Here is a 27,416-nt window from a genome sequence, read left to right as displayed (position 1 = left end):
GAATGAGGTAGAAAAAACAGGAGCTTAGTTTTGGGGGAGTTTAAGATGAGCTGATTGTCTGACAGCCACTTTTCAATGGATAGAAAGGAGTCTTGGGTATGAGCATGGAGGTATGTGATATTGTTGGAAATGGAGATGAGAGTGGAATCATCAGCTTATTAGATAAAGAAGGATTATTTGCAAGCTGTGTAGAGATCATTGGTGAAAATATTGAGCAGGAGAGGGCTCAGGATGGAACCCTGGGATACACCAGATGTGATGGGAAGGGAGGGGGAGCAGGAAGTGAGGCATTTGACAGATTGCTGTCTATTGGAGAGGTCACTAGAGCACCAGTTAAGGGAAGGAGCAGAGAGATTGAGGTTAGCCAGTTTTGATAAAAGAATAGGGTGAGAGAGACAGTGTCAAAGGCTTTGGAGAGATCAAGGAAAAGCAGGATACAAGTTGGTTATTATTTATGGCCTCAGCTACTGTATATGTAAATGATAAGAGTGCGGTGATAGTACTATGGTTTGGCCAAAAGCCATGTTGAGTTGGTGTTAGAAGATTTTCCTGGTGGAGATAATTGAGCAGCTGAGTATAGACACATTTTTCAAGTATTTTAGAAAGAGGGAAAGGATGGCTATGTGTCTGTAGTTAGATGGGTCAGTAGAATTACCTCCTTTATACAAAGGGATGGTGAAGAAGGATTTCCAAATGTCAGGGACTGTGGCTTCATGAATGGCTCTATTGATTAGCAGGGATACAGGGTAGGCTATTGATTCAGCAGCTAGTCTGAGGAAGAAAGGAGGAAGGTCATCTGTGGAGGGAGAGCAGGGTTTCAGCATACGCAGGAGTGATTTGATGTAGGCAGTTGAAACAGATTGGAAGCTAAAGGGGCTTTTGTTTTGTGGGTTGGAAGGAGTAGGAGAGGAGTTTGTGATGTGATTAGTGTGAGTCAGTTTTTGGACATTATCAATGAAGTAATTATTGAGAAGGGTAGCAGTTTCTAGAGGTGAGTTATTTGGGAAAGGGGAGGGAGTGATAAGGGTGGCCCAGAATTTTCATCGGTTGGATTTAGAGTTGATTACGTCAGTTACCCTGCTAGACAGGGGTCCAGGAAAGTAAGTATTGTGTGAAGAAATAGCCAGGGAATTGTTATGGCTAGGCTTGTATAGGCCCTAGGGCCGATAGCCTAGTACCAACCTATGAACATATGAACCTATGATTTGGAGAGAGTTGTAGTAGGATTTTTATCATTGTTTATTTGTTTTTTGGCAAGGTTCCTGAGTTCTTTCTAGCTCTGGAGTATGGATGGTGCTCTGGTTTAAGCCCAGGCTTTCCAAGCACTATCTCTTTTGTGCATAAGGGATTGGGTTTCCTTAGACAGCCAGGTTGCCTAACTAGCTTTAATTCAAATTTTTCTGGTAGGAGCAAGGACGTTGAGAGTCTCTAGGAATATGTGGTTGAATTTTAGCACAGCTTCATTGAGAGGGAGCTGCCAGAGGAAGGACCAGTTAATGCTTGAGAATATGGAGTTAAATCTGTTTGCATAAGCATATAGCATACCGATACCCATACTGGTACACCTACACACACCTTCCACGGCTAACAGCACATTATTGATATTAGTGTCATACATCCCCAAAGCCATTGATAATATGACATTGCACCCTTGTATGAATATATATCAGTGTAAGCTATGACTAGTATCATTATGGCCCCTGGCATCAGTGTATATCTATCATCAGTAGTGTTGGCCATTACATGCAGGCTTTTTTCTAATGTAAGGTATATGATTCATGTAAGAGGCAGGCTAAGGGGTAGTGAAAGAATTAAGTTTAGCACATATTAGTAAGATGGAGCAGTGGGAGAATTATTTACAAGAGGGCCAATAGTTTTTTTTTTGCAGCAGTCTATTAACAAAAAAAGAAGAAACAAACATATTGATAATCATCAAAAATAATAATTTACTGCAAAACAGACTGATCAAAGTAAAGTTTATCTTGAACAGTTTCTTTTGTTTTGTATAAAGAACCAGCAAAAATCATGTGGCTTTTGTAATTCATTTATTTTTAGTGATCCTCCTGATCCACAAATCTCTATAATAAATTAAGATTAGCAAATAAAACAAACAGGGTGGTGTTGTGGTGATTAAAACAGGTTCCATTAGTTTTATTAAGTCTGCTTTTGTTGAATGTAATATGTGCAGCATTTTATTCAACTGTGTTCAGATGCAGTGGAGAGGAAAACATAAGATAATTTGCTTCAAATGATACAGCTATATGTAAGCACCGTTGCATTATTCATATTATTTAATGCTTGACATTCAAAATTAATATGTTGTGCTCCCACACATAATAACGGAACATATACACCATCCTTTCACTTTCACAAAACTTCTTGCTTCAACTCTTTCAATAAGTTCAACGGACAACCTTTAAAAAAATCAGGTAAAACAAATCCAATTTATATATAAGTTAATTGGGTTAACTCGTCCCATTAAATGGACAAGAGTTTTCAGTACATTAAACATGCCCACTCTTAAATGGTTGCCCTACAGGAAGCACACAAAGATAGGGGAGAAAACCAGGATGTTTAGGAGAGTTTGGGCACAAGTGGCCATAGACGCTTACACAAGTGCTAAAATGAGAGCCATGTCTCTTCCTGTGCTGACAAACAGTAAAGATATGCCATAGTAAGAAGGATGCATGGAGGGGAAAGCTGTACATTTTTTAATATATACCTACCCTTAAGGATTAAACAGGAATAATTTAGCTCTCTAATGATGCCTTGCCAGTTTTCAGGAAGGCACTGGAATTTTTATGGGCGAATGGATTATCATTACAGCCATGAATAATGGGCAAAAAGGTCCAGACTCAACTCAAGCCACAGGGCTAGGGAAATATGTACATAAAAATATGGGTGTAATAGGACCAATTGATGTATCTGTAACTCAGGCTATTGACCCTCCCTACAAATTTTTCTCCTACACTTTCTTATCCATGTTCAAAATACGCAAAGCATATAGTACAAATGTTAATGATTTAGAGTCAAGGGATCTGTAACTAACCCAATAATGATATCTCAATATCTGAATATGTCCTAAATAAATTAGCTCTGAGGGTATCCCTTTACTTCCAGCTGGAAAATGTTGCTAGTTCCACTCTTATTATCTAGGTTCAAAGGTAAGCAAATGGCTGTAACTAAGGAAATTATTCTTTTGAGGGCCATTTTACGCCTAGTAAGTCTCCCTTTTTGTGCTCAAATTAACTTATTCCATTCGGTTAGAGATCATCCTTACCAATCCCATGGTCATTAAATATATATTATCCATTATGGGAATACCTGAGATCTTACCACAGACAACTTGAGGGGAACTATGCATGGGATAAAGCCTTTAGGAGCTGCCTCTGTCCATTAGTAGTTCATTATTAGTATTATTTGAAGAAAGAAACCTTTTCTACAATGTGTTAGGCATTTTTTTCATGATAGTATATCACTCATTAAGAAAAGGAACCTTTGATTAGCAAGGGGATAGAGCAGCATTAATGAAAATGTGGTAATTAAGGTAAAATTAAACATTCAAGAGCTGTTAGATGGAAACAAAATATTAATGAGAGAAAAAACAGTGAAATGAATGTGTCTATATCATAACATAGACAGCTTAGGTTGTTGAATCCAAAATCATCAACACCTAAGCGTCAAAAGCTAAAAACAGCGAACGGCCAAATCATCGAATTCTTTCCTAGAGAAAGAATTCACTTGGCCGTCCGCAAACAAAATAAACAAACACACCCAAACACCTCCCACACCCCCCCCTAACTAAATATGCCAATTCCAAGTCTGCTCTTCACTGGGGAAAGGGCAAATCCTCGAGAACGGCCAAACAAATTCTTTCCGGAGGAAGGAATTCGATGATGTGGCCATTCGCTATTTTAAGCGTTCGACGCTTAGGTGTCAATGAATATGCATTCGACAACCTAAGGTGTCAACAAATCAATAGGGAACCAAATGAACTGGCAGATTTTAAAAATTCCCTACAGAGTACTCATTCAGAAATATTGGGTGAGCAAATGGCTGTAACTAAGGAAATTAGTCTTTTGAGCACTGATACAGAATATGAATTGACCAAACATAGTAAGGCCTTGTTAAGTTTAATTCTGTTGGCTGTCAAAAAAGCAATTACTTGAAAATGGAAACTAAAATGTAAATCAATTAAATTTGAAGTACCAAATATTATAGCCCACACTTGCACCTCTGTCAGGCGAAGCAATAAAGCCACGGATAAAATCTTCAGTGAACACTCATTTATTTAGCAGATTCCAACAGTTGCAGATCCACCAGCACTAACACAAAATACATAACCATCTTAAAGTCTCCGTTTTCATTTGATACACTTCATCAGATGTGGGCCATCTGCTTCTGAAGCACTTCTAAATGACCAGTTATTAATTACCAGGGGGTCACAGAATTAACAGGTGCACCCAACACGACATAAACTAAGAAAAGCCATTACATGGTAATTAATACCTGGTCATTTAGAACTGCTTCAGAAGCAGATGTTCCACATCTGATGAAGTATATCAAACGAAAATGGAGACTTTAAGACATTTATGTGTTTTGTGTTCGTGCTGGTGGTTCTGGAACTGTTGGAATCTGCTAAATAAATGAGTGTTCACTTAAGATTTTATCCGTGGCTTTATTGCTTCGCCTGACAGAGGTGCTAGTGTGGATTACTGGTCTTGGTGCTTTGGTACCTGGTTGCTTGCTGGTCCTGGGAATTACCAAATATTATAGCACTGATAATATAATTGGATGAGGGATCTTTAGAAAAGGAAAGGAGCAATTACATAGACATAAATAGAAATTATGGGAACAATACATGGTGTATAATTTTCAGGAGGAAGATGAGGAGGAGTGGTGTTTAAGGGGAGCAGGATTTGAGCAAATTATGTAATGTTGGACTTATGATAGTTGTAAAGAAAGATAAGATAAATCATGTATAATGAATGTAAAAAGAAAAAAAAATGTCAGCATGATTTGTTTTGTTTTCTGTTAATGTATGTTTGTCTAAATGATAATTTAATAAAGGTACATTTTCTGTCTCCAGGGAACCAGAAGCTAGATGGCAAATTAAAACAGCAAATGGCCTAGCATTTTGTTAAGGAACTTTGCACCCAGTGGGTAGTAGAATAGTGAGCTGTTCCCTGGAGTTACTGGGCACTTTTCAGAACAAGTACCAGTAACTGCACTATTTAAGAGTTTTCAATAGGGAAGGTAGTAACTCAGATAGTGGAATATTGAGATTCTACAGACCTAGGCCCATGCCAAGCAGAAGCTTTGATAAAATCCATGAAAACACAAGAGCTGGAGAACATTATAGTTAGACAGCTCTCATGGAAGTCCCTTGGACTAGAAATAATCTCTATTGAGTTTTGGAAAACTACTTGTAAATTGGGGCTAGAGGCTCTGGTGGTACCATTTAATGATGTAGTAGTAGGAAAGGGGCTATATTATGATATCACATGCTCAGAAGAGTGAACAGCACATAATCAACCCCATGGAAGCAAAACCTTGCAACGTCAAAACCTCAGAACAGTAATTTTTTTCCAAGGGAAAAAAAATCGCTGTTCCGAAAAAAAATAACTGTAAAATATTACATAACGTGGGGGCCCCCCTACTTAAATATACCAACTCTGAGATCGCACTACAGTGCCGAAAATGGCAAAGTAGCGAAAGCAGCCAAGCAAATTCTTTCCCAGAGAAAGAATTTGCTGAAAAGCCGCTTCACTATTTTGCCGTTTCATGCTTTTCAGTTCAACAAAGATGCATTCGACAACCTGCATCTGCGACAGCATAATAGCGAGATGTAGGAAAGGATCCTCCAGACTCCTGGGAGATGCAGTCATTACCATGATCCAGAAGGAGGGAAGAGATCCTTTCATTCCATCCTCATAGAGACCATATCTTGAACAGTAACTATAAACTTTTCATTCCTGTCTTATCCACCAGGCTGATGTAATTTATGTCTGGATTGGTGACTTTAAACCAGGGATGGATATGGGAGGGCAGCAAGCTTTTAATTATATTCTGAAATGTTCTGTGGCTATTACAGATGCCTATGAGAAGACTAAGCAAGTGGCGCTGGTCAACTTAGATGCCAAAAAGGAGTCTGACCAGGTGTGGCTCTATTTGTGAAAGACCCTCCTGAAATTTGGTCTCCTTCAGAGGTTAATGCAGTTGGTCACAGAAGTGGTGATACAAGACAAAGAGATCAATAGATATAAAATAGCAGTATCACTGTACATAGATAATATTATATTGTACATCACTATCATGGATAGAAATCTGAGAGTGTTGGTTAATGAACTCCATACAGTTAGCAGTTTCAAAGTTATATGGTCAAAAAGGACAAAACTAGAGGCATTTCAATAAATTATGCTCCTATCAGATATGGCTCAATTGTTCATGTTTTTAGATAATCCAACCTTTATAAAATACTTTGTAGTGTTTTTTGACATCTATTTAACCCTCCACAGTCAATAACACCACAGAAGAGTTTCTAAGGAGAACAAGGGAAGTGGTTAAATGTGGGAATCTTTTTCTGATGAAGCTGGTTCAATGGATTCAGGCCCTAGATTACTTTGCACTCATCCTATATTTTTACGTCCTTCTTACTGGAGACATTCATTCTGTTTCTAAGGAGTGTGATGAGTATTATGAGAAATGTTATTTGGGATAGAGGTAAACCAAGAGTGACTTGGGGAAAGAATCTCCACTAAGGAGGGGTGCAGATTAGGGGTCCCTAGTCTGTAAGTATATCATGATGGTGTGTATATAAAACTCCTGTTTGTGTTGCAGAACAGTGAACATAACACAGTCTGGAAGGACATGCTTCTGACTTGGGCATTACAGACAGCACATAGATTGCAAGCCAATTTCTGGGTCTGTATAAAGACAGAAGTTGGCTTCAAGGTTTCTAAAGGATATGCACATTGTGGGTGAAGAGAGCTATATGAATAAAAATCAAGTTAATCATTAGAATAATGCCATTTTTACCTTCTGAATATTATTTCATTACAAATAATAGACTGGGTAAGGCCTTAAAACTAATGAGAAAATGGCACACAAATTGTTTTTAGTGACTTAATTAGATTTGAATGGGGTTGGATGGGATGAGGTGAAGCCAAAGAAGTCCAAATTAAGGGGCTCTTGGTGACTGAACTATAATTGTCTGGTTCAGCTAGCTAAGGTGATATAGTTCTAGAATTACAACTCTAAGATCAGCTGAAGAAATCTAACTTTTCTTTTCCAAGTAAGGGAGGTAGTGCTAAGGGATAGATACTCAATTAACAGAGCACACTAGGGCCTAACACAAAAACTCAGAACACATGCTCAAATACAGGATTTGGGGGCCAAAAACTAGACAGATGTATTTTGGGGGAATCATGGACTAGAATTTGTGTTCTGCCAAGATATGCAACCAAGGCCAAGAGGATTCAAATCTTCACTTAGTAGTGCCTGCATCATTATTTTCACTACACTGGGCAGACTAAAACATTTGCTCCTACAGACTGAGGACAGCTGCTGGAGGGGCCAGACATAAACAAGGACCACCTGCAAAATTAGTTTTGACATTGTCAGTTACTGGACAAATTTAAAAATTTAGTTCCAAACACTGTTACAAAATTTTTCTCAGCAAGTTAGTCTTATAAGGTCAGAGGTATGACGAAAGGCTGACAATCTTATGATCATGTGTAGAGCTATTATTTCTATTACTGTTGGCTGCAAAAAAGTCAATATACTATGAAATGGAAGTCTTCCGAGCTGCACTCCCTAATTCTTGAGTTGAAATCATTAATGGAGGAAAGTACAAGAAAAGGAAAGAATCTGAAAGGTAAGGAAAAATCCAGGCATGAGGAAGGATGGATGCTGTGGGTGTCCCTCTGGGCAGTGCAAGTTTAGAGCATGATTGGTATAGTGATATGAATAACCAGAAGGAGGCTTTGAAATTGGTCCAGCAGATGTAATTTATTAGTTGAGCCCCTTACATTGGTATAGAACCATGTTTTTCTACTTAACAAGAGTGTACTCCCCTCACTGCAGCATGTCAGTATACTTACAACTATTATGGATGCTGGAATAAGGAAATATTTTTGAAACAACTTATTTTGATAGTGGATTTTTCACTTTTCTTTAATGGTGTGTGATCTCAGTGTAGGTATATACAAGTTTGGGGAGTGCGGGGGCGTTTCCCACATGAGGATGCAGGGGCTTGCACCGTGCAAAAATAACTTGCCTCTGAGTTCACTGAAAATAGTTTTGGTGGATTTTTTGATCTATTGACATTTGATGCAATTAGAGTGGCATTATTATGTACTCACCCAGATCAAGATAGCATTTATCTTTTTATTTTAATTTATTGATCTTTAGAATTAATAATCTGTGTAGTCAGTCATGTTGTAGCAATATCAGATGTTATTATCTTTAGTCAAACAATTAAGAATCTAAATTGTTTTGTTTAATTGGCTGATAAAGCTGCATTTAAAATTATGGGGTGTATGTGTTATCCCTCCATGTGGCTATAGAAATGAATTATCAAGATTTAGAATATGAGACTTGTTTGTTTTCTCTGGATAACTACAGGCCATATGCTGAAGCTAAATAATGCTATGAAAAGTTAGATTTTTTGTTTTTGCTTCTAAGTTAAGACAAATTCATAGAATGTATATTAAATGCTTCAAAGGTTGGCAAGAGTTTTTTTTTTAAAGAGTGGAATAAGCATCACAGCTTACAGAGCAATCATGAGAATGTGTAGCAGAAAAATAATGAACCAAACATGAATAAAAGAGAACAAAGTAATATAATAAAGTGATATAAGCTTCTTATTTAAAAATCCTGGCATAATAGCCAGTAGTGACTGCAGATAGCATACTCAGGAAATTACAGTGGAATTAGCTGCAGTAGAATCTTAACAGGAAAAATAAAGAATGAAAAGGACTACATGACAAAACGGGTAAAATGTAATCAGACTGGTTAACTGTAACATGGCCAATATGAAGAAAAAGAGAACATTTTTTTACTTCTAGCTTACATTTTTTTTGCATTGTGGGAACAGGATGCAAATCAAAATATTTCATTCCTTGGGACATTAGTAAATTAACAACAGAGTGCTCCAAAGGCCACACAGAGTGGCTGTCCATTAAAAAATCTTTGTATAAACTACCACAGAGAGCCCTGTGGTCTCACATAGTTGCAGGTTATGAATGGGTCTAATGCAGAGATTTGTAGAAGGATGGCATTATACTCTGTGTAGAGGTAGGTATGATGCCCCATGCAGGACCATGGTACAATGCCCATTGCAGAACATGGTACAATGCCCAGTGCAGGAACACGGCACAATGCCCAGTGCAGGAACATAGTATGATACTTACTGCAGGAGCATAGTGCAATATACTCTGCAGGAGTACGGTACAATACTCAATGAGGCAGTTGGAAATATTATTAGTCAGTCTTTCAGAGTGAGCGAGACTAGTGGAGAGTAGTTGTTTCATCAGTTAAACAGGAAGTTGCAGATCAGTGTGTGCAATATTATTAGGCTAAATAAATTGGTTACATATTGTTTTTATTCCTTTTTTTCTGTGTGTAAACGTGCTGCTTATTCTTTTAATTTCTAGTTTCTACAGTTAGACTATTTCAAGGAAATGATTACACTGTTCCTCTTCCCTTTCAGTTTTTCCTAACAGTTTTCCCTGCATGTTCTCATTCTCACAACATATCATATACACTGAACCGGCTAAGCAGTGTTTCACTTCTTATGGGCATTTGTTATATTTTCTGTTGGTATTTATGTTACTTATTCGATCGTATGAGCTTTATGATGTTTCAGGTGTTGTGATCTTATTATAATGAAATTTATGGCTGACAATTTTTATTCTGTTTTTAGCACGAAACTTTGAAATGAGTAGCTCTGCCATACGTGTAGTTATTTATGCAGTTTATTGTATTACAGGGCATATCTTTTCACTGCTGGAATCATTTCTTAGTTGTGGATCAAACTGTTTATTAGTTATTTCTATCTTTCAGAGTTAGGTGATACTACTGTGGTAAAGTATTTATTCATTTGTGCTCTTGTTTTTTGTTTTGTTTGTGTTATCTTTTGTTTTACAATTAGTCTTCCTTCCTTAATGTCCTGATGTTATCATTAATTCCTTGGGACTTTACATTCTGCTTCACTCTCAGTGTTGACTGAATTGAGATGTGTAAAATATTGCTACAGTCTAGTCTCATGAAATGTGAGTAACAGCTGCTGTGATGTCCACTTCCTAACCTGTGTCCACAAAACCAGAATAATTGGGGGGGGGGGGGGGCAAAGGCCCAAAGTTAAGGCAGTTGTTTTTAAATGGTGTTCTAATTCACTGACAAACTTAATAGAACTTGCATCAATATGCCAGAACAGATTTTACATTAGAATGCATTTTCTGAAGAATATCAAATCCAAAAGTCAAGATATCTGTCATTATTCAGTGGCTGAAATCTTCAACAGTTTGACAGAAAATCACAAATGTTATCACTAACAGAGTAAAATAGAAGGCAAGATTAGGGACTTTTTGTGAAACCTGCACAGCTGAGAGAATTACATCTGTGTTCGGAACTGATATGTCTTTTCCACAGAAGTTCTGGATTATTTGTCTGGTTACCTTATTGTTTGTCTTAGCTATGTCATTTGTTACACAAGCACAGACTAATCATTACAAGCTCTTTGATGTGATTTGGACATGTGTCTCACCACATTATTTCCAAAGCACTAATCTGGATCTCTGAGAATGGGTATGTTTGTGTTAAGAACTCTGTACAGATTTCAAAATCCTAGTGAAATGCTGCCTTCTGCTTACATTGTTGTTAATGAGATTAATCTAATTTTGCCAAAAAATAATATGGGGAGGGGTCCAAGGTTCCAGACCAAGATTTTTTTTAATATTTCTGTAATTCATTTTAAAAGTTAACAGAAAAACACTTTTCTGCATCAGTATATAGTTTTTGAACAATAAGAAGCATTATGTTTCAATGTGTCTTTATTGACTGATTGTAATCCTCAGTGATATATCAGGAAAATTAAAATATTTAGGAAGTACAGAGCATAAGTATGAGACAAAATCAAGGATATTCTCCAAAATAATGGATACTTGAGACACGTCTATTTATATTGCCATTGCCCTTGGTTTTGGAATACATCTTTTGAGACAAAACTGTCAGCCTGGGTTACAAGTGGCCACTAGACATCTATCCTCTCCAGTGGGAGAGTGAAAAACTTACTACTGCCTGCACAATCCTGATCTTGCAGGTCACAACTTGTACAGTGGGAAGAGTGACTATGTATGTCAAACAGGTGGCAAGGCAAGTGTAATTATATCATGGAACATGTCATCCACTGTTAGGGATTCTGAGCAGTTACCAAAGAGTGATGTTTGCTGACACCTGTCTATGGTTCCTCGAGAGTCCTTAATCCCTAGCCAAGAATAACGTATTTCTTTATTTGTATTCTTTTATTAATTGGTTAACAGGGCAAAGCTCACTGCACACAAATGCTTACTTTCACAGACAAGCTGGAAGCACCTTCCGGTTGGGACTTCACCAAAGTCATGGAGTTTACAAGTGGAAATCGGGAAAATGAAACTCAGGATTAAAGAATGAAGTTCCTCAGCTGATCATAGCCTTAGGCCTCTGAATTAAACTGCCAATAGGTGCAAGTCTTTGAGCTATGAGAATTTGGGAAGCCCACACAGCAAAATGTTAAGTCCAAGAGTATCCAGTAAGGCAATATGGATGATGAGGGGGAGGCTAAGAAGAAAGTCTGAGGTTAGAAGTGGTTGTTTTTAAAATGGAGATATGCAAAAAACAAACAAAAAAATAGGTAAACATCTAGTTAAGTATGTTATCAAATTTGACTTAGTTTGGAATTTGGTCTGCCAGCCATCCTATGAACTGTTGTTTAAAATTTAGGGTATTTTTTTATTGTGCAGGTTACTGCTGGTCCTTATGGAGGCTATAATTATCTTGAACATAATGTGCTACTTTAGTTTTATATGTTTAGTTAAAACATAGTTAAGATTTGCCTTTTGCTATACAAATACAATAGCTGCAGTGGTAATCCCCTATGTAGACTATCTAGTGATGAGTTTTCCCCCAAACATCAATAACTGTTCTGCTGACCTTATAGTATTATTTGGACATTGCCCTATTGTCTTTGTTTTTCTCTTTTTCACCCTTGATTTAGTTCTATCTTTCTGGTTAACTTTCTTTCCATCCAACTGTTAGTCTCTAGTATTTCCAACACCTGCAAAGTCTTTGGTGTTAATCTGGACTTCTCTAGAATGGCAGTTAGGCAGACAGTCTGATTATTTTTGTGTCTTGTTTCTACTAAGCTTCTGCTTTTAATTCAGCTTTCTAGATGCTAGTAACACTATTTAATTCATAATGTCTTCTTTCTGGAGCACTATATTTTGCATAAAAGCCTCAGTTTGTGCTCCCACACAAGGTAATGCAGGGTTTTACATATCCCTACTAGCCCTACACCTAATTTCTCTGGGTTACACGGCATTTAATGTTACTTGGAACTACATCACTTCTTCTACTCATCCCCTTGTTTCTGCGCTTCTGTACTTCCCTAATTTATCTCAATACTTTCTGTTGCTGGTGTACAAATAGACCTCTTCCTCTGTCTTACCTTCTTGCATTTATTTTATTCATCATAACCTTTGCAACCAGATGTAGTCCTTCTTTCCTCTGGAATTTTTACTCCTCAAAAGCATTTTATTCTGTAGTGTACTCCCAGTACTATAACTTCATAAATAATTTTATGTACTCACCGATGTTTAGCTAGTAGTCTCATGACACCCCCCTCCCAACAATTTTGTCATCATTCATGCTTCAGCTTCACCCTTACCTAGAGACTCAGTATTGGCATAATGTATCCAGTAAGCTGACGAACACATATCCCTCAATTTTCCTATAACTTTTTATACACAACCATTGTACATTCCTCCCAGACCTAAAAATACAAATAGAGAACATTTATGGGATTACAATAACCACAATTAACACATACAACCTCTTAAAAATTTCAGATTGAGTCCTGGCTTGCTAGTATGATTGCAATTATAGAAATATAGCTAAAAGCAACTCTCCCCAGCCATTCTCTCTACCATTAAATTTCCCATATTTTCAGCTGTCATAATTCAGATATGAGAATAGGTGGGGTATCCTTTTCTTAGATCTGCTTCTTCTTCTTTCAGCTTTTCCTGGTTAGGGGTCACCGCAGCGGATCACCTGTCCGCTTATGATTGGCAGTGGAGTTTTACAGTGTTGAGTTGCCAGCCCGACACCCAACCTTCCACTGAAGGCACACACATGCACACACTCACACCTAGGGCCAATTTTATAGTATCCAATTCACCTACAGCATGCCTTTGGGATGTGGCGGAAACCAGAGCACCAGGGGGAAACCCACACGACCACAGGGAGGACATGCAGACTCCGCACAGAAGGCACCCCAGCCAAGGATCAAACCGGAGAGCCTCTTGCTGTGAGGTGGCAACGCTAACCACTGAACCACTGTGGCCACCCATGTATTCTTTTCTTAGATAAACAAGTGAATTGCAATCTCTTTAAACATTAGCTTAATAAAGTACAAAAGAACCCACGTGTCATTTTTGAGTGCACCACAGTTAAATACATAGATTTGTAGAGCAGCTTGCTATACCTCTCCTCAAACTTCCACAACATTAATTGATTATACTTTCCATTCAGTCTGTTTTATCACCAAAGGCAATGACACCAGTGTCTTGTGATTTCACTGTGCAATGGAGGTCAAAATCTCAAAGTAACCGGGTGCTTCTCTTTGTGTGGTTTGCAGTACTTTGCAAAAACTTCTATATATTCAAACCCCAAGTAAGGTAATCATACCTCTCTTGATTGGTTGCTGACTAACTGACCTTGCAGATTTACACACATTTTAGTGTATGGCCCCTTATGACTAACCATACTCCAGTTCTGACCTCAAGCACTTAGACAAAAAGATGATAATAACCAGCATGCTACTTTCTGTCACTGACCAACATGGACTGGCTACCTGTACTCTTGGTTTCCAGTCAGTTGCTTAAACACCTGAGCTTGTATTACAGTTGTTCAAGCATACAAGGTTAGATTTTCTATTGCTTGTGTCAGTTTTGTATTAGACAGATATTTGCAAAAAATGCTTTTATTCACATGCATCTGCCAAATGCTTGATGCAGTCATGCATCCTTTCAGATTAAGAACAATACAATCTTTATACTTCTTGTCCATGATTATTCCTTTTCTGAGGGGCTGTGACATTAAAATGCAAGTAATTAGGAAAGAAGGTTGCAGGCATGAAGCCCATCATTTGGAAGATATAGGAGGGCAACCCTCAAATTAATTTTCCAAATATTGCATACGCTTGTATTGTTCAGAAGCTTGAGTACCTATGATGAGGCTGTAAATACTTGTGATTACCTGAACACATATGGTACACGCTATTTTTATCAATATTTTAAGAAATAAGCTTGGGTTAGTCAAAGAAATGCAGTGGAATTGTACTCTTTCAGAATAATTGTAATGATACACAATTGGCATTATCAAATGTATTTGTACCCCTCTGTAATATCTATTTCCCAGTCAAAACAAGACATTTCATTCACCAACCCCCTGTCTGAATAATTGAATCCCTTATGCACTGCTAGACTAAGCAGAATAAGACTTGGTCCACCTTTAAATCACTTGATACCAAACATAACTTCAAACGTTTGAGTGCAAATGCTTCTACACTTCTGCCAATGTCACCCAATTAAAGGAAAGTGTTCACTCTTTCAGACCTCCAAAAATTTCCAGATGGAGATCAATTCACTTCCTGTTCGAATTGTGCCACATGTGGCCTTCTTCCTTCTAAAGGGCAATGAAGATCACTCTGACTCCAGTTATATTAATAATGTCTTTGCTCATTTCCTGGCCTGGTCTACAAGTAACAGTGCCTTTCCATTAGTGGCTGACATTTTCATCAGTTCTCTTCTACTTGTCCTAATTTCTTATTCTCCACCATCATTTTACAAGAAATGGAAAAGTTCCTTAAATGCATTCCCTCTTAAAGCTATGCAGATATAGGTGGGTATTATCTTAGCCAATGACCTTAAAGGGCTATATTGTCTTACTGCCACTACTCTGAACTATATTCTAAATCAACCTCTGACACAGTTTTTTTCCCTAACCTTTATAAGTCCACTTTTATAATCCTCATTCCTAAATCAATCACAGTAGGCATCCTGACTACCTTTATGTTCAATTGTTGTGCTTCCACTCAACAAAACTGCTAGAACATGTTGTTACCATCCAAATTATCACTTGCCCTAATGAAAATAGATCCTAGCATAAATTTAGACAGATGTACCATAACCTTATTGCCATCAGTGGTCAACAGTGTCTGCATGGGTATGGTGAACAGGACTCTCACTACTACCATATTTGTTAACTTAAGCAATGTATCCAATTTTGTTTCCCATCCCCTACAATTAAAAGAGGATAAAGCTCATAGAATGACATCCTTCAGTTTAAACTGACTTGCCACTTAAGCAGTCAGTCAGTGAGGGTCTAGATAAGCAACACAATGCATTTAAACAATCATTCCGTGAGAGTCTATACAAATGGAACAATATCTACTCTATTTAAACTGTTCAAGGTAGTTCTTTGGGGATTATTATGATGCTCTTTATTCTATATTCTGTCTTCAAACTGGTGTCTTGCAGATACATGGAGGAATATCAACTGAGATGCTTATGACATTGAATTTAACTAGCTATATTTCTCGGGTCTATATTGTAACATCGAAGTCTAAAAACTTTGAATGTTATAATATCGAACCCAGTAGAGTGAACGCTTGAAATAGTGAAGCTGCAGAACACCAAATACTTTCCTAGGGATAGTATTCAGTGGTCCGTTTCTGCAGCTTCGCTATTTCCTCAACTGTGGAGCGAAGGTTACGGACCGGGTTAAGGTAAGTGTGCGAATGAAGGTGAGTGTGTGATTGGGCGGGGGTTAGGTGAGTTAGGGTTAGGGCGCAGGTCAGGTAAATGTGCAATTGTGTGGATGTGAGGGTTAGGGTGGGGTAGGTGAGTTAGGGTTAGGGAGCGGGTAAGGTGAGTGTGTGATAGTTAGGGACCTTAGGGTTAGGGTTGGTTAAGGTAAGTGGATAGCTAGTAGTGTATGTCTGGTTTAGTGTAGGGTTTTGTGAAGTGTATGTGTGTGGATTATTTATTTTGGTGTGCTTGAGTTGTGTGTATGTTTGTCGGAGCAGGAAATTTTTTCCCTGGAAAAAAATTCGCTATTCTGACTGTTCGGTTTTCTGGTGTTTTGATTGAATGGGTTTGATATTATAACATTCGAAGTTTTTAGACTTCAATGTTATAATATAGACCCTATTTCTCCCCTAAGTCTGAGAATTCAAGTTACTGAAAGATCTCTCATCCCTTTTCACCTGCCTGGAGGATAAAAAGATAAGGATCAACACTGGAAAAAAGAAATGCTAAACATTTCATTTTGGTCTTGGGCAGTATATCCTTGGTTGAACCAAGCTAGAATATTCTGCCAACCTCAGGTGTCACTGTGGAACTGGTTCATACCTTTAAACATTTAAGTATGATATGTTACATCTTTCTCAATATCACAGAATGCATCATATGGGCTGTATTGTGCATCCCCAGTTTTGTTGTGCACATATCTAATCTAGGAGCCAAGGATTTGGTTAATTAAAATAAAAATCCACTCAATTACTGCAACATGGCATATATACAAGCTAATCCCAACCATAAAGTCAGTTAGAGTCTACTCTAAAATGTGGGCAGGCTCAGTTTGAGAGGGTGAAACCAGATCCCGTGGCTGCTGACTTAAGGTTGGCCCTGACACAGGGCAGTGAGAAACAGGAATGATCTGTCTTCATGCTAGAGCTGATCAATAGAGAAATCACCCAGGCAGCAATGAAGTCCAGACCAGTTGAGGGGGTGATGGTTGGCAGGCATATGGGTTAGTTAAAAAGACCCAATCAAAATAAACTAGCAAACACACAACCAAACAAATAAAAGTAAACAAGGTACTTTAGATATTTATAATGGGAAAAAGCATCTTCCTATAGAATAAGGGAGAACTTTCTCATCAATGTCACTAGTTTTTTTCTACCATGATGTCCATATCTTGTGTACCTTAATTGAGGTAATCCTCTCTAATAATTTTTTATACAGAAGGATGAATTTCTCTAGGAAATGAAAGGGGTGGCTATGAGTGCTACTATAATCCCCATGTTTGTTAACCTTCTATTCAGTAAGAGAAAAAGGAAGTGTCCATATACTAGCATGGATTTTAAACCAGTATTATTTATTTTCTACTTTATTGATGGTTTATTTCTTTCTTTCATGGTAGCAAGAACACCTCTGTTAGGCTTACAGACAGTTTTAAAACAGTTCAGGGCTTTTAAAGTTTAATTTCAATTGTAGTAAGGAATCTGTGCCATTTTTAAATGTTGAGATACATTTTAATTCAGAAAACAAGTATTCTATTTTGAATCTGTATAGAAGCTCATGGGTTGTAATAACTGTGTACATTCACAGTACGCATCCATGTCATAAAGAAGATTTACCAACCAAGTGATTAGGATAGCAATATTGATTTCTAAAGATGTTGAATACCATAAAGGACTGAGTAACTTAAAGAAATTATTTTTAGAAAGATGATATATATTTAACTGGGTCAATACCATGTATACAGATATTAAGGGAAAAAAGCAGGATGTATGGAAGCTTGTTTTGGTAGACACATGCTAACACTGAGTGACACACCTAATGGAAGCAGTCATCTATTTAGGGTAACATTATTTTGGGAAACCTACAGTGTTAATAGAAAAATTATTATGAAAGATAACTGGAGCATTTTTCTTGGTTACTCTAATATTGTATCTAAGGTGTGAGAAAGCTCCAGATTCATAGGAAAAAGGTGTAACAATTTCCAGATTCATAAGAAAAAGAGTAATAAATTTAGAGCATTACTTAGAGCTATCAATACCATTAGACATACACTAAATTTAATGAAATGCAAGTCTGGCTCTTACTCTATTATTTTCTATAGATGGTGTAGATTCATCCTCAGATGCATCTTAAATAGCATGAACCATGTTTTAGCCACACCTCTTAAGCATGTTTTAGCCACACCCCTAACAACACTGTTCAATGTCAACCTCCATACCGGTTTTGTACTAAGTAAACAAATGTGATTAACCCAGAAATCATTTGTAAGTATGAAGATAAAGAAGGCCTTATGGCATTAGTAATAATTAAATATAATAACAGAATATGGACCCTAGCTAATCTATACTGGTTCCCAGGCACCGGAACAGGAAATGTTAAAAAACACTTGGATTTCATTTCCAAAAAATTATAAAGGCAACTTAATATTAAAATTTTACATTTTACAATATACTTATTTAAGGCATTATCTACTGTACTCACTAGCAAGTTGGTATGCTGTAAAGTAGCTTGGCAGTGAGGAATCCCCGACCCCATTTCTTAATAGACTGACTGTTAGTTTCCACAATGTCTATTACATGCTGGACACATTAGCCTGTGTTAAGATATTTCTTACGCAGCCTGTTTTAAGTTATTTCTTACCTGATAGTATTACACAACAAAACCTCTTTTTCTTACTATGAACAGTACATAGCCTTATTCTGTTAGAGTTTTTAGTGATTGTTTCTGGACTGTGCTTTACTCTGGGCTTAGTTCAACCCGCTCCATTCACCCTTTCTTCGCTCAGGCTCACTTTGCTCCCCTCCCCCCCCGTATCATTTCCTTTATAGCTAACTACTTTGCACCTCCCACAGCCTACACCCACCTCCTCCTGTCTTTTACTCCATAATAGACTATACCTCAACCCTCTTGTTGCTACAACAAAATATTCTAACTTCACCCCCCCCCCCCCGGTACTAATTGGTATACACTATTATCCACTATTTAATAGACCAAAAACTGTACTCCTATGCATTTTATTAACTAAAAATACCCTAAAATATGTACGCCTCCAAGAGTAAAATCTATGCATTTCTAACTACATGCATCCTATTACTGCCTCTCTTACTCCTCCTCCTTATACTCACATCACTTAACATCCACTTACACCCCAAACATATCTCCCCTACAATCCCAAATTGCTGTAGCCTTATAAATAATCACCAAACCTTCACATTTTTCCATTTATCTTCTCATTAAATACTCCCTTACCAAAAATACACTTACCTAACACCCAACTCACTCCTACCAAACACAAAACCAAATAATACACCCCCACTGCAAATATGCTCAGACTCATCTACCTACACAAAAACATTCTCTTAGCTGGAGACATCCATCCTAACCCTGGTCAAATACACTCCACTGCTATTCCTCCTAACCTCAAAGACAATAATTTCCCAAACAAACATCTTTCCTTCTATTCAAAAAACACTAGGAGTATTCTGAACAAAGTAAGTGAACTACATGCTTGGATCTCCCACCATACTCCTGATATTATTGTTCTGACTGAAACCTGGTTGAAATCCCAACACCAAGACATAGAGATCTTGCCCTCTGGCTATAGCATACACCATCTAGATCAACCAAAAAGGAAAGGTGGAGGCATTGCTATCTTACACGCTAACCACCTTACTATTTCTAACTCTACTTTTACATTTTATCTGTAAACCTAAATATGAATAGCCATTCCACTATCACCATTGTAGCAATTTACATTCCACCTGGTGATAATATCCCTCTACTGGAAAATATGCTTACTCATATCTCCCAACACATCCCCAAGAATGATAGTTTCATTTGGGATGTGTTGGGAGATATGAGTAAGCATATCTCCCAACACATCCCAACACATCCCAAGAATGATAGTTTCATTTGTGATGTGTTGGGAGATATGCTTACTCATATCTCCCAACACATCCCAAATTAAACTATCATTCTTGGGGATGTCAACATTAACTGGCTAGCTCTCTCCAATCAAAACTCCTCACAACACCTTAATCTCTACAGCTTTACTCAGCTCATCTCTGATCCCACTTATTTCAATAACTCCCATACAGCCTCATCTCTCCTTGACTGGATTCTTGTCTCTCACCCTTCCAAATACCATAACCCTGAAATGCTACCAAATTCCCTAAGTGATCACTGTCCAGTAAAAATACTATGATACACATCCCATCAAGCTAAACCTCAAAGGTTTATCAAACACCGACAACTAACAAACTTTAATCCTGAAACTCTCAAATCTTTACTATCAAAAGTGAACTGGAATCCCTTAAAACTACTCCCCTTGGATGAAGTTGTCCCTTTTTTTAACTCCACTTTCCTTAGTATTTTAAATTCTCGGGCACCCCTTAGAACAGTCCGCATAAAGTCTAATGTATCCCCATGGCTGACCGTAAACACACATGCACTATTGAAAAAAAAAGACAGAGCATGGAAATTTGGACTAAAACTAAACATCAACCAGACCTCCAGAAATATAAAGAATTTAGAAATCTTGCCAAAAGTCACATAAATAAAGATAAGAAAAAACTTCTATAATAATACATCTTCTACCCTTAAATCCAACCCTAAAAAGTTTGGGCACTCTGTAAATCAAATACTACATACAGGTACGAAAGCCTCCTTAATCCTCATCCTGACAAAACACATGAGGAAACTGCCTCCATATTTAACAACTACTTGACTCAATATCCAAATTGCTAAATCAAGATACAAACCATCCCACCAAAAATAATAAACCTAATAGCTCAAACTCTTCCATTAGTAGTAACCCTACCACTATCTTCTCCCTCAAACCTGTCTCCACTAACTATATTAAAACTCTACTATCTAAATTAAAACCTTGCTCCACATCCATAGACAACATTCCCTCTGCAATCCTTCAGGCTGCTGCTGATGTTCTTGCTTTCCCAGTTTCTATTCTAATAAACCACTCTATTATGGAATCCACAGTCCCTTCCATCTGGAAACAATTTTACACCCCTCCAATACACAAAGGAGGAAACTCCACAGATAAAACTAATTTTAGACCCATAGCCATACTCTCACCACTCTCCAAAATTCTGGAAAAAATGTATACACAATCAAGTCTTACACTACCTTCTGCAAGAAAATCTACTCACACCTACCCAACATGGATTTTGTCCCATGCACAGCACTACTACAGCTCTTCTGTCTTTCTTAAACTCTGTATCAGTAGCTAGAGACAGTAACAAACGTATTTTGTGTCTCTTCATTGACCTCTCTAAAACCTTTGATACAGTCTCTTATAAACTTCTTCTCCTTAAACTAGCAAACTTACACTTCTCTCTATCCACCATATCTTGGTTTAACAGCTATCTCTCTGATAGACTCCAATCAGTCAAATGGATTTCAGCTTTATCCCCTCTTCTTCCTGTTAAAATGGGTGTTCCACAAGGCTCCATCCTTGGGCCACTTCTTTTTAACATCTTTACCAACCTTCTCTACTCTTCCAGTCCTGGATTCTCACTGATACAATATGCAGATGATTCTACACTTATCACTATTGCTAAATCACCAACTCAACTAAAATCAGATACACAGTCCTCTTTTAACTCTGTAGAAAACTGGCTATCTGAAAACCAACTTATCCTTAATCCAAAGAAAACCAAATTACTACTCCTTCTCCCTAAAAACCTTAACCACATAAAGTCTTGCCTCTACATACTGTCACAAAATAATACTCAAATACAGGTGGACACCAGTACAAAACTCTTAGGTGTTACTATTGATGATAGACATACCTTTGATTTACATGTCAATAATTGTATCCGAAAAACACATCTCAAGCTAGGGCTCCTCTATAGAAACAAAAAAATATCTTACCAAAACAGCAAAACTAACCCTTTTAAATGCCTACCTCTTACCCACTTTACTTTATAGCTCCAAAATTTTCAGCCTCAACACTGGACTACTAAACAAGTTAGAAACAACTTATAACAGGACTGCCAGATTTGCTGCCCAAAATTCTTACAAGTCCCATCACTGTCTCTCACCAAAAGAACTAACTTGGCTAGAATTACCTAACCTGCTTTGATATAATCAGCTTCAGATTATTCATTCCATTCTCTTCAAACCCTCTTTCTGTCCAACTATCTCATCTCTAATCTCTCATTACCTCCCCACTAGATTACTCTGCAGTTCTGAACAAGGCCTACTAAAAATCTACAAACCAAGGACAAAATGGGTCACCTAGTCTATAGCTTTAACCCTTCCAAGGCCTGGAGTAGCCTGCCATTATATATATAAGATCGCTTGAACATCCCAATCAATTCAAAACTGCTACAAAAAATACCTTCATGAAAAATGGACTTGCCAATGTAATTATCCCCTGTAAACACTCCCCTATAACCTTCTACTTCTCTTCTCTCTTCCTTCCCTTCAATAAACAAACTTACTACTTTATCTTCTTCTCTTGCTACATCACTGTACAAACATAACTAGTAAAATATTTCAGCTATGTAATTATTGCACTATTATGTATATAATATGTAATTATGAATGTATCCCCCTGATTAATGTATTTCTATATGTATTTCACTTGCCACAGTTTAATGTATGACACTGTAATGCAATAATGTGTGGTACTGATGAATGTAATGTGTGGCACTGTAATGCAGTAATCTGTGGTACTGATGAATGTATTTCTATATGTATTCAATATGTGCAATTTTTATTTTCTGTTGGAGCTTTTCTCCTTGGGCTTCTGCTGAAAATGGGCATTTGTAGCCCAGTCGGACAAACCTGGTCAACAAATATAAAATAAAATAAATAAATAAATAAATTAGGAGGAGATTTTTAACTGTATATTTGATATTTATGAAACTACAAATAAAAGACCACTGTATACATCTGCTGTATCAAAAGCTTTAAACAAGTGGGTAGAATTATTTCATCTTGTAGATACTTTCAGATTTAAAGAAGAAAAATCTTTGTTGTTTTCCCATTAAGATCACAAATTTGGTACCCAAACTAGAATAGATAAAATATTTGCTGCCCATGACTTGCACTCTAAAATCATTAATTTCTCAATCACTCCCTGCCCCTTTTCAGACCACAGTTCATTGATACTAAAACTTCAAAATGGGTACAAACCATTAATCTTTAACTTCAGAATTCCAGCATGTATAACGAAAATTAAACAGTTCAAACCCTGGTTATTATCTGGATTACAGTTCTTCATAGATATCAATTACACCACAGAGATACATATATGGTAAAACCCTAACCTGGTATAAAAAAAAATCAGAGATGCGATTCTGAATTATTAGATCTAAAATCCAAACTTTTGTCAGTAAAAGCTGAAAAAAATCAAAATTATTTGGAGATGAAAAAGAAAGTAGAAGTATTAAACAATAAATACAATGAAATTCTAACACATAAAACTAGTTTAGCTTTAGAAAAACTAAGAATTAATACCTTGACCACTTCTCCCAAATATCTACATAATTTATCCACAAGAATCAAAATACAATCAAGAGCTAATAACATTAAAAGTATCTTCCATGAAAAGAAAGGGAAAAATGTCTCAGATATAGGTGACATTCATGATGCCTATAGAAATCACCATATGGAACACTTCCAAAAAGAAAATATACATATCAATTAATTAAATCTAGATGAAAAATGTTCTAATATAAAAAAAAAAAACAGAAAAATTAAAACTAGATCTGCAAGCAACCATATCCTACAAAGAAATTACAGATACAATAAAAGAAGGTAAAAATAATAAAGCTCCAGGTATAGATGGCATAATTATGGAAATATATACACTTTTTCCTTCAAATATACTATCCCTCTTCCATAAAACTCTTTTAGAAATTCAGTCACAAGCCTTAATACTACCCTCTTAGAGATATTCCATAATCACACCACTCCTAAAGGAAAACAAATCCCCAACCTCTGTACCTCATATAGACCTATGTCATTATTAAATAATGACTATACGATATTTATGACAATATTAACTAACAGAATGAAAATGCCACTATCCAAAATAATAAATAATGATCAAACTAGATTTATATATCATAGACACACGCATGACAATATTAAAATGATAATTTCTCTTATAGATTATTTTAATAAAGAAAATAAAGAAACACTCATAATTGGCATAGATATAGAGAAAGCCTTTGATTCCCTAAATTGGGACTATTTATTCAAAATCCTAATGCTATTTGAATTTCCTGCATACTTTGTTCATATCCTAAAGAATATATATATATATATATATATATATATATATATATATATATATATATATATATATATATATATATATATATATATATATATATATATATATATATATACAAATAATTTAGAGTATATTAAGTTAGGTCCTTTTATCTCTGAATCTATACATATAACAAAAAGCACTAAAAGAGAATGTCCCATGTCACCAATTATATTTGCTCTGGCTATTGAAATATTGGCAGATTCAATTCGTAACAATATAAAAATCAAAGGAATAGATGTTTATGAACAATACAATTCTAAAGTAATGCTATTTGCTGATGACATATTACTATCATTATCTAATACAAAAGAGACATTAGAAGAATTAGATATATTAATTGGCACATTTCACATGACTTCAGGACTCCATTTCAATAAATCAAAATCAAATTTTTTATTTTTAAATTAAAAAAGAACTGCAGACTAAGGGGGGGGGGGTCACATCATAGGGAAACAAGAATCTAACTTAAAATATCTAGAAATTGAGTTATGCAAGGATAATAATGAATGAGTCTCAAAAAACTACAACAATATCATCAATACAATTAAAATATCTGTGGAAAATGGAAGAAAATAATATTAACATTTGAAGACAGACTGCAGTTAATAAAAATGGTTTTACTGTCCAAGATACTATATATAGCCTTGGCAATACAACTGTTACCAGAAAGGAATATAATTAAAGAAATAAATTCATGCCTAATAAAATGTTTATGGTTTCCCAAAAGAAACAGAATAGCTTTAATACATCATATCACACCATGGAAACAGGGAGGATTAAACTTTCCTGATATAGAAACATCTATAAAAGCATCAATATGTAAAACAATCTCAAATTGGATAAATCCAAATTACTGTGAAAATTGGAAAGAATTTCAAACTGTAATATCAATAAATGAATTTGATTAACAAAAAAAAATTTCAAATAAGATAAAAACAATTTTCCATGGCACGTATTATGTATTAGTATGCAATACAACATAATTAAACCCACTAAAATGCAAATGATTAATTATTACATTGACTCATTTTGGAAAATTATTAATGCAAATATAGATTTAAAAATCTGGTTTGATCTTTTAACACCATTTATAGTCACAAAGAACTTTCGATATAAAGTATACAGAGAAATTATTAATTCCTGGGAACAGAAAGGATTTATTTGTTGGCTCCAATGTATCAATGTACTAAAAGTTTTAGATATGCAAGTAATAAAAACAACATACCAAATTCCACAACATGACTGGCTAACTTTACAGAGTATTCTGTCATATTCACAAGATTTAAGTAGAATAATTAACGATTATTCATTTAAAGAAATACCTAAATTTACAAAATACATGTATGAAATCATATATAATCACTTTGACATGGGAAACAGTATTTCAAAATTTGACAAAATATTGATAAACTATAAAACAACACCCAAAACCTCATATTGGAAATATATAACAAAAGGACACCCAATACAATTAATTGAACATATTAAAACAAATATCTTCTTATCGATACAATATACATCCTTTACACAATACTGGGAAGTTTTTAATTGGAAATATTTGCACAGAGTATTCTTAACCCCAGACAGAATCAGTAAAATTAGTTCTGCCATAAAAGGAATATGTTGGAGATGTGAGCAAGTACACAATACAGACTGGAACCACATTTTATTTGATTGTATTAAAGTTAAGCCATTTTGGAATGGTATTAATAACTTTCTACAAGCTGTATTTAATGAATCATTTTATTTAACTAAAGCTCTTGTATTATTAAATGTGAATGAAGGTCCTCACTTGAATAGGTCAAACATGTATCTAGTATGACCTATACTTGCAATTTCAAGGAAGTGCATAACAAGAAGATGGAATACAAACACAATACCAACTTTGCAAGACTTCTACAGCCTACTGAAGACCGCAGCATTATTGGAAATTAAAATTAAAGAACTAAGAATTTATCCAAAGCCATTTATCAACAACCCATGGGGAAAAGTCTTATCATTGATTGATACTATACAATAATTGATCAAACACTTGATAATGGATTGGACATACTTATAAAGTAACTGTATACATTAAGATCTGTTATAGTATCAGGCTAATGTAAATAGTGTACATAGTTATTTAAGATGTTATGTATATATACTATGGAATTCATTCAAATGCATTTGAAAAGTAAAAAAAAAAAAATTGAGAAAAGGTTTTGTACGAAGTAAATGGAGAACCGCTGCAGTTATTCCCCTAAATAAGGAAGGACTTTCCACAGACCCATAAGCCTGACCAGCTTCATATCCAAAGCCATGGAAAGACTTAGCATGTACCTAATCAGGACACAGGGATCCTTGGCTCCATCTCAGTTTGAATTTGTCAAGGGCAGATCATGCTTACTAAACTGGGTGGATTGTTTTTGAAAAGGTCACCAAAACAGTGGATGAAGGCAAAGCAGTACATACCACATACTTCAAACTGGCCAAAGCTTTTTTTTTTTTCATGACTTCCCACTCAGGCATCCTATCCCTTTGTTTATAAACTGTATAATTCATAAAGACTTTCTTACAACACTGGCCACATGGACATATGTTGGTGAAAAGTTAAGTCACTGTTCACATAAGTTCCCAAATCTTGAAGAACTGGGTCAACTCTTATGGGTCTCTTGTCAATTAAGGGAAAATAATGTACAGGAATTTCATTGCTAACTTGAAGAATAGAAGATAACAAATCCACAGAAAACCTGAATTAACACTGGGAAGACATAGGATGAGACTGAGAAACAATTTATACAATAAGTAACCTGCTAAGATAGCTTTATAAATGCATGCAGATGATGACGGATTCAGTAAAATGTACTGTATGAAGCAAGGAAAAGTTAATATGCCACATGGTAATCATAAGAAGCATCTTAATAGGGTTAGTATGTGTACTTGCCCTTTGATGTTAATTTTGATTTATCTCAGAATCAGATTTTACAGTGAGTTACTATTACAATGAATCCCCAAAATAGTTGCATATAGAAAACTTTGTCATGCATAGATGATAATTAAATGAAATT

Source organism: Protopterus annectens, chromosome 8.part1 (assembly GCF_019279795.1).
Source record: "Protopterus annectens isolate FY-2018-M chromosome 8.part1, PAN1.0, whole genome shotgun sequence".
Taxonomy (NCBI): domain Eukaryota; kingdom Metazoa; phylum Chordata; order Ceratodontiformes; family Protopteridae; genus Protopterus; species Protopterus annectens.
This window is presented reverse-complemented; position numbering follows the sequence as displayed.